This window comes from Rousettus aegyptiacus, unplaced genomic scaffold, assembly GCF_014176215.1.
Source record: "Rousettus aegyptiacus isolate mRouAeg1 unplaced genomic scaffold, mRouAeg1.p scaffold_m13_p_8, whole genome shotgun sequence".
Taxonomy (NCBI): Eukaryota; Metazoa; Chordata; class Mammalia; order Chiroptera; family Pteropodidae; genus Rousettus; species Rousettus aegyptiacus.
In genome coordinates this window covers 95,937,507-95,949,457 of record NW_023416311.1, presented here as the reverse complement: position 1 = coordinate 95,949,457, position 11,951 = coordinate 95,937,507, and the positions used below count along the sequence as shown (strand labels likewise).

The following is an 11,951-nucleotide window of genomic DNA, read 5'->3' as shown; positions in this document are numbered from 1 at the left end:
TAATGTCAATCACAAATTGACATGACACAATTACACACATATTTCACACTGCACACTGGGACATTGACAGATGGGAAAGAAATGACAAAGGCCTCGGAAAACTGTAATCTAAAAAAAGACAAGTTACAGTTTATCATGAACCGAGTTTCATTCCATAAGGTAGAGTATAAATGGTTAATTGTATGTGTTAATTTGACTGGAATAATGTGATGCTAAATAGCTGGTAAAACATTTCTGAGTGAGTCTGCGAGGATGCTTCCGGAAAATATTAGAATTTAAAACGGGAGACTGAGTAAAGATCACCTTGATTAATGCAGGTAGACATCACCAATCTGATAAGTGACTAAATAGAACACAAAGGCAGAGGAACGGACAATTTGCTCACTTTGTTTGAGCTGGGATACCCATCTTCTCATGCCCTCAGACAATGGCACTCTGATCCGTGGGCCTTCGGACTTGGTCCAGGACTTACACCATCAGCCCTCCTCACAATTCTCCAGCCTTTGGACCGGGACCAGAGCTTTTATCACTAGCTCCCCTGGTTCTCTGGCCTTTGGGCAGGGACTAAATTACTCCACTGGCTTCCCTGCAGCTTGCAGACAGCACATGAGACTTGGCCTCCATAATCGCATGAGCCAATTCCTGTAATAAATCTCCTCTTATGTGTCTAATGTATCCTATTGGTTCTGCTTCTCTGGAGAACCCTGACTAACACTGAGGGCTTTTCAAGGGAATCTTAAAACGAATGTGTTAAGGTAACTCAAGAGCTTTCTGACATTGAAAAGCTGTGAAAAGGAGATGAAGGCAGCAAAGGATACTGAGAAGAGACATATAATATTAGAGTGAAAATTGGAACGTGTGCTCTCAGAAGAAACAACTAAAAAGCTGCAAGTCCTTGCTGGGGAGAGAGACTTGAGTGGGTGGTGGAGACAGTGCACACAGGACAGATCTTTTATGTTTTAAGCAGTGTAGTACTAATGCTTTATGTAAAAATTATGTGAATTTGTTATTTACATTTAAAAATAATTTTTACAAATTCACTTTTCAAATATGTATTTTCTTGCTATTTTCAACCCATAAAGTGAAAATTACAGAAAAAAAATGTATATCAGTATTGCTTAAAAGATCCGTAAGAAAATACAATATTTTTCATGTTTGATATTGGCAGATCTGGTTTAAAATTAATTGTGGCTGTTTATAAATATACACTAATTAATGCACACTAATTAAGCATCATTATATTTAAAATAATCTCCTTATAACACTATTTTTTCTCCATGGTGACAAAGATCACTTTATTCTTTATTTTATGGCACACACACACACGTGCATGCGCGCGCGTGCGCACACACACACTTCCTTGGTATCAGACTTTAGTCTTGCTTCTCATTTCTTGTTCTTATATTTTGTTTTCTCTTCACTCTTATATTCCCCATGAAATGTCAACAATGAACAAGCGATGTGATCCTACCAACTAAACTCAACAGAAAGACAAAACAAAATAAAACATAAAATAAACAACTGTTGTCATCGCATATCTATTTTGCCCACTTTTTAAGCTCAAGCTGCCTTATCTGTTACAGAAAAAAAAGTTATTTAGAAATTCCCCCAATTGCAATACAGTAGGACAAGAACTATTTTTGGATCATAAAGCAATAGTGGAATTTCAAACAGCACAAAGTATTGCTAGAATCCATATCACGACAGTCAATAACTAAGAGGCATATCTAATTAAATCATAAAATATAGTAGTTATCTTCATAGCATCAGAAAGATCAAATTGATTGAATCAAAATTAAACACGTCTGGTTTCCTATTTGTCTTTCTAAAGAGGGTTTAAACCCAGACCTCCTCAAGGGTTCTAGGAGGCAATTAGGTGGCAGAACGCTCACCTTGGTGCAATTCAGTGTCACTAGTTTTTTTTTTTTTTTTTCTTTTTTAACTCTGGCAGTTAGACTTGAGGGCATGCTGTTCCACAGCAGGTGGGAGTTTTAATGCTCAGTCAGCTTGTCACAATGGATGGATCCAGAGAAAGCAGTCTCTCTGAGGGATATTTAATGTGAGAAAAGTCATGGTTGTAAGGCCTGTAATTGTCATAGGTGAGGGAGAAGAAAGCTAATGTATAGAGTTAAATCAAAATGAGCTGGATACTAGGCTGAGGCACTCATATTGAAATATATTTACACTTTTTCAATTTTGTTTGTGTTTCTAAACTTTACTTATAATCTTACTCTATTATACATGCACTTTTATCTATCACTTTTCTTCCAAGAAATATAGAATGCCATATCATCACTCATCAAAATAGACTTGGAAGACACAAAAAGTTATTGCCATTCTCCTTTTGCAGATAAAAAAGAAAATTGAAGGGAAGGCTAAGTGATTTTTCCTCCTAGATCTCTCCAAGAAGTCATTGGTAAAATCAAGAAGAGTTTTAAGGTCCCTTGGGACCGATATTCACAAGTGTGAGATGAAACTGTGAGATAACAACATAAACAGAATTCAAATAAGCTGTCAATGATGTCCACATTTCTCTTGCTCCCTGCCAGGAACAAAGAAACAAAATAAGCAGACACTATCAAAATGTGCCCTTTTATATTTATACTAGTACTTTTTTAAAACTGCAAGAGATAGAAATAAGTACATATTTATCTATTGTTTTTATGTAATCATATTTTTAATTACTCATTCTCAAATGTACTATTTTCTCCTAGAAATTTTCATTTCAATTCCTCTTTTTGAATATTCACTATATTATGTTCAGAATTCTATAATTCCAATGTTTTTCTGATTATGTGATAATTGCAGGGGAATTTTACTACATTGGGAAATGTACAACGGCTCAACGTGTGAACCTACATTTTACAGATATTGTTACCTTTGAAGTGAATTGACCCATTTTTTACTATCTACCTATGTATTTTTTTTTTTTTCATAAAATTACTGGACTTCTGGCTTCAGATGAGATGTGGCATTGGACTGAGTGTTGCTCCACTCTCATAAGAAGAAAAGTGCTGGGCAAATTACAAATCATCTTTTATTAAAGTCATGAAAAAGCTGATATCACAGAGCAAACAACTATCCTTAAATCGGAAGAGAGACAAGAATCTGCTGGGAGAAACAAAATCCCAACATTTGCTTTGGAATACCATATAAACCAGTAAAATAATTAAGCTAGAATGTTTAACAAATGGCTAAAGGCCAAGTGTTCAATAGTGTAATAGTGTGAAGACTCTGAAGTCTGCAGACATGTGGGAATTGAAACTTTTTGCAGGTTCTCCCCCCATGATTACCACCAGGTGCTCACAGCAAAGATGGAGATAAGTTGCTTAGCAAAGAAGAGTAGAATTCAATCAAAACTAGGATCTCTATGAAGAAATGATAAGTTTTAGAAATGGAATCAATAATACTAAAATAGAATCTTTTGATTTTAATACTCTAAAATAAAACTGACTTTTGCAGCAAATGTAACTTTTTACTTATAACTATATACATTATATTTATAGCGTTTGAAAAGTAAAAGGTTTGATTATAATGATACAAAGAATGGGAGGGGTTAATTGAAAGTATAATGTTATAAGTCTCTTACACTATCAGTGAATACATGTAGTATTATTTAAAGTTGAATTCAGTTATTTCAAAATGTATGTTGTAAACAATAACCATTAAAACACTTGGGGAAAAAAGATGGATATATTGTCATTGTAAAGAGAGTCATTGCATGATGGTCAATTCTCAAGAACAGACCAATTCTAATTACATATATAATTTACAACATAACCTTAAAATACACGAGATAAAAATGGATAGATATAAAAGAAGATAGATCCACAATTACAATTGAAGACTTCAACATCCATCTCAATAACTGAAAGACCAATTAGCCAGAAATTCAGTTCAGATATATACATGACCTGAAAAACACTGTTGACCAACTCGATCTAATTGGGAGTTCTAGAATACTCACCCAACAACAACAGAATATACATTCCTCCCTAGTGCACATGGAGCATTCAAGAAAGACTATACTCTTTAACAAGCTTTAACAAACAAAATTATGTAAATCATACAATGTGCATTCTTAAAATATAATTTAATTTAACCTAAAAATCACTGATAGAAAGAAATTCAAAAAATTCCCAAACATTTGAAAATTAAAAAAAAATCCTTCTAAACAACTTATAGATCAAAAAAAAAGTCTAAAGGGAAACTTTAATCTTGAATTAAAAAAAATAAAGACAGCATATCAAGATTTGTGGAGTACAAGTAAAGCAGTGATTAGAAGAAAATTTATAGTATTAAACTATTTTATTAGAAAAGATCCAAAATCTGTAACAAAAGTTTCTTGAGTTATTAAGAAACTTAAGGAAAGCACCTTAAACACGAAGCAAGTAAAAGCAAAGAAATAAAGATTAGAACAGAAATCTGTAAAATGAAGAAGAAAAAAATGAGAAAATCATTAAAAATAAAAGCTAGTTCTCTGAAAGGACCAATAATACATGTCTAGCCAGGATAACCCTGAATAAATATACAGTAGGCAATATATTTATGGTGAAAGGCTGATTGTTTTTCCCAATGAAGGGGGACAGAGCAAGAATGTCCCTACTTAGAATTCCTATTCAACATGATAAACGTAGAGCTAGCTATTGCAACAGGAAAGTAAACACAATGAATATGTATTGGAAAGAAAGAAGTAAAACTTAATCTTATCAAATTATAATGACATTGCTAGAATTAATGAATGAGTTGAACAAGATAAGATTCAAAATTAATATACAAATTTCTTTTTAAAAATTAATTAATTTTTATTTATTAAAATTATTGGTGTGACATTGGTTAATAATATTTCTACATGTCAACAGTGTACAATTAAAATTTGAAAGACAATAATTCAGTCTATACAAAAATCTGCACATGAATGTTTATAGCAGCTTCATTGATAATTGCCCATAATTGGAAGCAACCGAACTGCTCTTCAGTAGGTGAATGAATAAATAAACTATGGTGTATTCATAATAAACTATGAAATATAAATCAACCCTAAAAAGAAATGAGCTACCAAGCAGAAGAGATGTGGAATACATTTTACTAAAAGAAAAAATAATTTACGAGTGTGTCATACTCTATAATCCCAAGTTTATGACATTTTGGAAAGGGCAAAACTATGGAGGCAGTACAAAGAGCAGTGGCGGCCGGGGGTTCAGAGGGAGGTAGAAATGAATAGGCAGAGTACAGAGGATATTTGGGGCAGTGAAAGTATTCTGTATGGTTCTAAACTGGGGGATACATGTCATTATACATTTGTCAAAACTCATAAAATATACAACATCAAGAGTAAACCCAAGGGGAAACTATGGATTTTGGCTGCTAATATGTCAATGTTGGTTCAACTGTAACAAATGTGCCATTGTAATCCAGGATGCTGGTAGTGGAGGAGGCTCCACTTGTGTAGAAGCAGAGGGTACATGGGAACTTACTGTACTTACTGCTCCTTTTCATGCAAATCTGAAAGTGCTAGAAAAAAGTGTCTATTAATAAACATACACACACAGAAATACATATAAAGACACACAGCAACAACAATGCATTTAAAAATAACACTCCAAAAATAAGATGCTTAGATATAAACCTACCAAAATATGTAGAGAATCTATATATTGATAACTACAAAACATTAATGCAAGAAATCAATAAAACCTTAATAAATGGACTGGAAGACTCAATATTGTTAAGATGTCCACTCTCTGCAATTGTATCTATAAATACCACACAATCCAAATCCAAACTCCAGCAAGCTCTTTCTTAGGTGACAGCTTTTGCACCGGGTTGATTCTAAAATGATTATGGAAAAACAAAGAAACTAGAATGGCCAAAACTACTCTTAAAAAAAAGAAAAGAAAAACACATACATATGCATAACAAATTTGAAAGGCTCATACCTTCTGATTCCAAGATATTATAAAGCTACAGTAATTAAGATTGTTGTGATCAGGGGGATCATTTAATAAATTATATAAATTATAAACAATGTACCGTGTACTTGAAACTAATAATAAACTAAAATTTTTAAAAAATGTTAAAAAAAAAAGATCGTTGTACTAGATAAAGGATAGATAGAAACAGAATACAAGGTCCAGAAAAGGACCACACAAATATAGATTGATAATTCAGTAGAAAATTCAGTAGAGAACAAATAAATAGTCTTGTCAATGAGGTTACTAAGACATTTAGATATCCATACTGAAAAAAAAAAAACTTGATTACATATCTCATATCTTACACAAAAATTAACTCAAATAGATCATTGTCCTAAATTTTAAAATAAAACTATAAAATTTTTAGAAGAAAACATTAAAAATAATCTTCATGATGGTTAGTTTGGCAAAATATTTTTGTACATGACACTAAAATGATAATTTGTAGAAGAGAAAATGTAAATGGGACTTTATCAGAATTACAAAAATTTTGTCCTTTAATAGACAAAATTAAGGAAATAAAAATTAAAGCCACAAGCTAGAAGAAAATATTTGCAATTCAAATATCTGGTAAATAACTTATATATGAGATACAAAAAGAACACTTAAAACTAAACAAAAACAACCCAATTTAAAAATGAGCGAAACAGAATCAAAACAGAAACATCACTAAAGAATATATTCAGATGACAAACAGTAAAATATCCTCATCAACATTAGTTTTCAAAGAAATGAAAATTAAAACTACAAAGAAAGGCCACTACTACCTATTAGAATGGCAATAAAGAAAATAAACAAATAAAAACACAAATTCCTGGGAGTATGTGGGGCAAGGGGAACTCTTATCCCTTTCCACTTTGGAAAACAGTTTGATATTTTCTTATACAGGTAAACAAGGACTTACCACCATATAACTCAGAATCCCCATTTCTAAATATTTACCCAATTGAATCGGGAACATATTCACACCAAAATCTATATTATAATGTGTATAACAATGTTATTCATAGTTGCCTAAAACTAAGAGCAACACATATATACATTCACATGGACAACATTTCAATTAATTTAAAAAACAAACAAACAAACAAAAAAACTGTGGTGAACCATACAATGTAATATTGTGGAGTAATGCAAAATAAAAGAACATAACATAGATGAATCTTAAATATATTTTGCTGAATAAAAGAAGAAAGATCCCAAAAGATACATTTATATAAATTTCTGGAAAAAGCAAAACTATGAAAATAAAAAGGGGACTCATGATTAAGATGAGAGGAAGGTTAAGAGGGGTTTACTAGAAAGAAGCTGCACAATAAGACTTTTAGGGGGATCGATGTGTGTGTGTGGTAGTGTACACATGACTACAAACGTTTGTCAAAACCCATATAACTTGACACCACAAAGACTGAACATAATATATTCAATTAAAGAAGACAACCAGGATATCGGGGATCCCAGAATGTCATTCAGATAGTGACAAATGATTATACCTGTCTTACAAATGATGTAGCCTCACTGAAAGAGGCAGAGAAAAAGTTGCTGATCTCAGTAACTTTGGAAACAGTGTTAACTGGATTTTTAAAAAGGTTGAAGACAGAAGGAACAGTACATAAATACTATACTCTAATTGGTAAATTTGCTCCTCACTGGATTATGGCTTAGTCATGGTGAAACTTCTCTACATTTTAACTAGGGTTAAACAAATAAGTAAACTATAAATAATAAGAGTGAGGTTGTTTACTGCCAAAGAAAGAAGTTACAAATAAGTAAGTTCCCAGGGAAGGGTTATAATGAGCCCTTGGTGTTAGAATGGATTAGAGTCTGAGAAATGAGTATAAACACATGCTATAAATATAAATATATGTGTAAATGCATGTTTAAATACATATATATTTATATGCATATAAATACACACAGATATGCACTAGGAGAGATAAGAAAGATGTGCATGTATACATTGGTTAATAAACATACAATATATTTTCTAGTTTGGACAACTAAGATGGCCTAGAAGTAGTGACACCCCAGTAGCAATGAGCATATCTAACTCCCATATCTTAGTTTTAAAATATTTTCTAATAAAAGGAACCAGAACTTCATGAGAATTAGCTGATTCTAGGAAGGCAGCAAGATAAATGTCTGGTGCATTATTATAGTACCAAATAGGAGGAGAGTACGAAAAGAATCAGACAAAAAAAATAAATGACTTTAAAAAAATGAAAAGAAAAGAATGCGAACTGGCCACAAGGAAACAAGCACCCAATAGCCAAAGCTTGAACAATTCAATCAACAAAATAAATATGATTGTGCTGGATTATAGTCTACAAAATAAAATATATCCACGAGTCCATACTGATATAAAGGCAATAATAAATTAAGGAAGGGGGAGAAATGATTTTTCCTTATAGAATTGTAGTAAGGAAAATTGAAAAGTACCAGAACATCACAGTAATAATTGCTGTAGGCAAGATCCATGATGAATGCTGAAGTGGGAGAAACTTTGAGAAAGAGGATATTTACAGAGTCTGAAAATACCTTCTTCAAAGTATTTACAAATTGTTATGGATGTTTTACTTTGCTCACAAATTCTTTGTTAATCGTGGATTCTTCACCAGGATAATCAACATTCTTTAATGTGGGCTAAACTCAATCACTCATTTTTAATGACTAGAAAGGTAAAACTACTGATAATGGAATGTAGAGACCTGGCAGACAACACTCTAATCAAATTGAGGTGAGGAGAAGGGCGGACACTTTTGTAATATTCTTTGTAAACAGTCTCACTACTTGTGAGAAAACAGACACACCCAATTTGTGAAACATTCTATAAACTACCTGCCCAGTACTATTCAAAAATGTCAAGGCTGTCACAAACAAGGAAACGCAGGAAATTATAATGTATTGGAGAAGATAAAGGAGACATTATTGCTGAAGACAATATTGTCTCCTGGATTGGATCCAGGAAAAGAAAAAGAATGTTAGTGGGGAAAACCAGTGAAATAAAAATTATCTTCTTTTTTATAAACTTGGTAGAATTACATGTAAATGATAATTTCTTAGTTCTGATGATTGCAACGTGGTTATATAAGATGCAATATAAGTTGTGGGAAGAGCATATGGTACACTCTTAACTATTTTTCAACTGTTCTGTATATCTAAAATTATTTCAAATACATGTTTTTCAAATTAAATTGTGTTCTTGCTCCTTTACGGATTCCCTTATTCTTAATCACCATATTAATTTTCCATGCTACTAAATACTCTCCTATAAATGTATTTTTAAAAACATAGAATTACCTATTATATGGAGTTAATATAACATATTAAACAATATCTATGGCATTGAAATATGCATATTTGCATTCTTTGTTCTTATAATTTTACAATTATTTTGTCTTTACAATGCAGTTTGATTACATGTCCACATAAAATATGGTATCATGTTGCTTTGTAATTTCCTGATGTTTTTTGTTCTAAAAACTAAGACAAAAGAGGAAAACAAAATATCAGACTTAAAGATATATTAACAGATTCTGGTACTTCAGCAAGCTAACATAGGAATCTGAGGTATTAGTAGAGAAAACCTGGATTAAACCAGTAAGCACCAGAAGTAAAGCGACAAAATTCTAAAAGTAGAGGTTTTACATTCATATAGTAAATAAGCATATGTTCTGAGTTTGCCTAGGTGAGGATTTCCTGTAAAGAGTAATAAAACGCTGAAGAGGGGTACAAGTTTGTGAGTGAGAGTATCCATCTCTATTTCATGTGCTTTGCATGCCAGCAAAAATAAGCCATAAGAAAAAGATATCTCACAAAGAATCTAATAAATGCAGAGAAAACATAAATTACTGTAACTATAGTAAGCTGAACATACAACTCCCCAATCCAAAGCTTATCCATGTCTTAATTCTTGGAACCTGAAAATGCTACCCTAAATTATTTTTTTAAGGGGAGAAGGATATTTGCAGATGTGATTAATTTAAGGATGTTGAGATGAGGAGTTTATCCTGGATTATCTGGGTGGGCCCTAAATGCCATCATATGTGTACTTATAAGAGGAAAAGAGAGCAAGATTAAACACAAAAAGAGGAGAAGACAGTGTAGAGATGGAGCAGAAAGAGATTTGAAATGTTAGCTTTGAAGATTAGACTAATATACCTACAAATCGACATTCTGGAGCCACCAGAAACTGGAAGAGGCAAGGAACAGGTTCTCTCCTGGAGGTTCTGGAGAGAGCATGGCCCTGCTGACATCTTGACTGCACACATGGTACTGATTTCTGTCTTCTGCACACCAGAACTATATATAAGAGAACAAATTCTGTTTTTCTAAGCCACCAAGTTTGTGGTAATTTGTTACAGCAGCTACAGGAAACTAATACAGAAACATATTTTAAAGATAGTTGAAGTATATTTTAAAAATACTACTAATTAAAATTAAAAGTAAAACCTACTTTATCAAAAATTATTTTTCAGTTATAAGCACAAGAATTTTTGAAGGACCGATTCACTGAATTAATAAATCAATATGAAAATATATAGAAGCAATATAATAGAAGTAAATAATAAAGATAGAATTGGGTAATTATGGGTAATCATGAAGTATAAAAAATTATAACCATAAAATTTCTAAATCTGAGAACATTTTTGAGAAATCTAATATTAGCAGTAATATATAAAATATACACATAATTATATAGAAATAATATTATGTCAATAGAGTATACATAGTTAATGTATCATATAAGAAAATCCAAACAAAATAGAAATGTTAGATAGAAAGGGATAGATAACAAAGTTACAAAAGAGCAATCAAGCAATAAATTCACTGAGACCATTAAAGAGAAAATTACTTGAATTACATTGAAATTTTCCAGAGACCAGAAATTTTTTTGTTTGTGTGATAAAATACCCTATCAGATATTATACTATTCTTTAAGACTGTAACAAGAAGGAAGGCAAAAATATTGGTCACTCCTAACAGAATAAGTCACTTTTGAGTCACTGGTGTTAGTCATCTTCTAAAGGGTGGGTGTACAGGCCCTTTGAAGGCACTGAAGGCGTGCGCGCGCACACACACACACACACACACACACACACACACACACACACAAACACACACACACACACAATGTAAATAGACTATTTTTCGGGAGATTCATGAAAAGGAAAAATGTCAGAATGTGAAAGAAACACTGGAGGAAAGGGCATATTGTCTATGGCCATGTTACTCTGAACAAGTCTGATCCCATTTGATATCGAAAGCTAAACAGGGTCGGGCCTGGTTAGTACTTGGATGGGAGACCACCTAGGAAGACCAGGTGCTGCAGGCATAAAAAATAAAAAAATAAGGGATTGTAAACGGATGAGGTCCTTGCAATCTGTGAGGTCAACCAAAGGTTGCCTCGCTTAAATAAATAAATAGATAGATAGATAAACAAACAAACAAACAAACAAACAAACAAATAAATAAATAAATGGCATGTTTTCTTTCTACAGTAAATCCAAATAGAAATACTCGGTTTAGAAACAACCAAGATTAGTAGAGAACATTCCAAATAGCAGAAGTAAAGTGAGAATATTAATGGTACCCTACCCCACCACACGCACATACATCATTTTAGTCAAAAGATAGACTTCCATACTGAGTTTGATACCCAGAGACAAACACCACACTTAGGAAAATAAATCAGTCAGGTTGGAGATGATATGATGATATTCTTCATCTCAGTTTGCATCTTGCAAATCATACTACTCTCTGCCATGATTTATCTGCGTTTGTTTGTTTGTTTGTTTTTAATATACTAAGTAAATGAATGAAGATATATTCAATTATTAGTGGCATTAAATTCTCACATTGGTTTCAATTCTACCTTGTTTTAGAGACTGAAACTAGGAAGTTAAATGCTGATTCAAAAACAAATGGTAAAGGGCTTTAGAATGTAATGTTTTACATATATTATTTCAAAAGTGC

The 11,951-nt window shown here is 32.3% G+C and overlaps 1 pseudogene; it reads left to right on the top strand.

Moving 5' to 3' along the window:
- The first annotated feature begins 11,191 nt into the window (after positions 1 to 11,191).
- On the top strand, positions 11,192 to 11,310 carry LOC118607558 (annotated as a pseudogene).
- Positions 11,311 to 11,951: the final 641 nt, after the last annotated feature.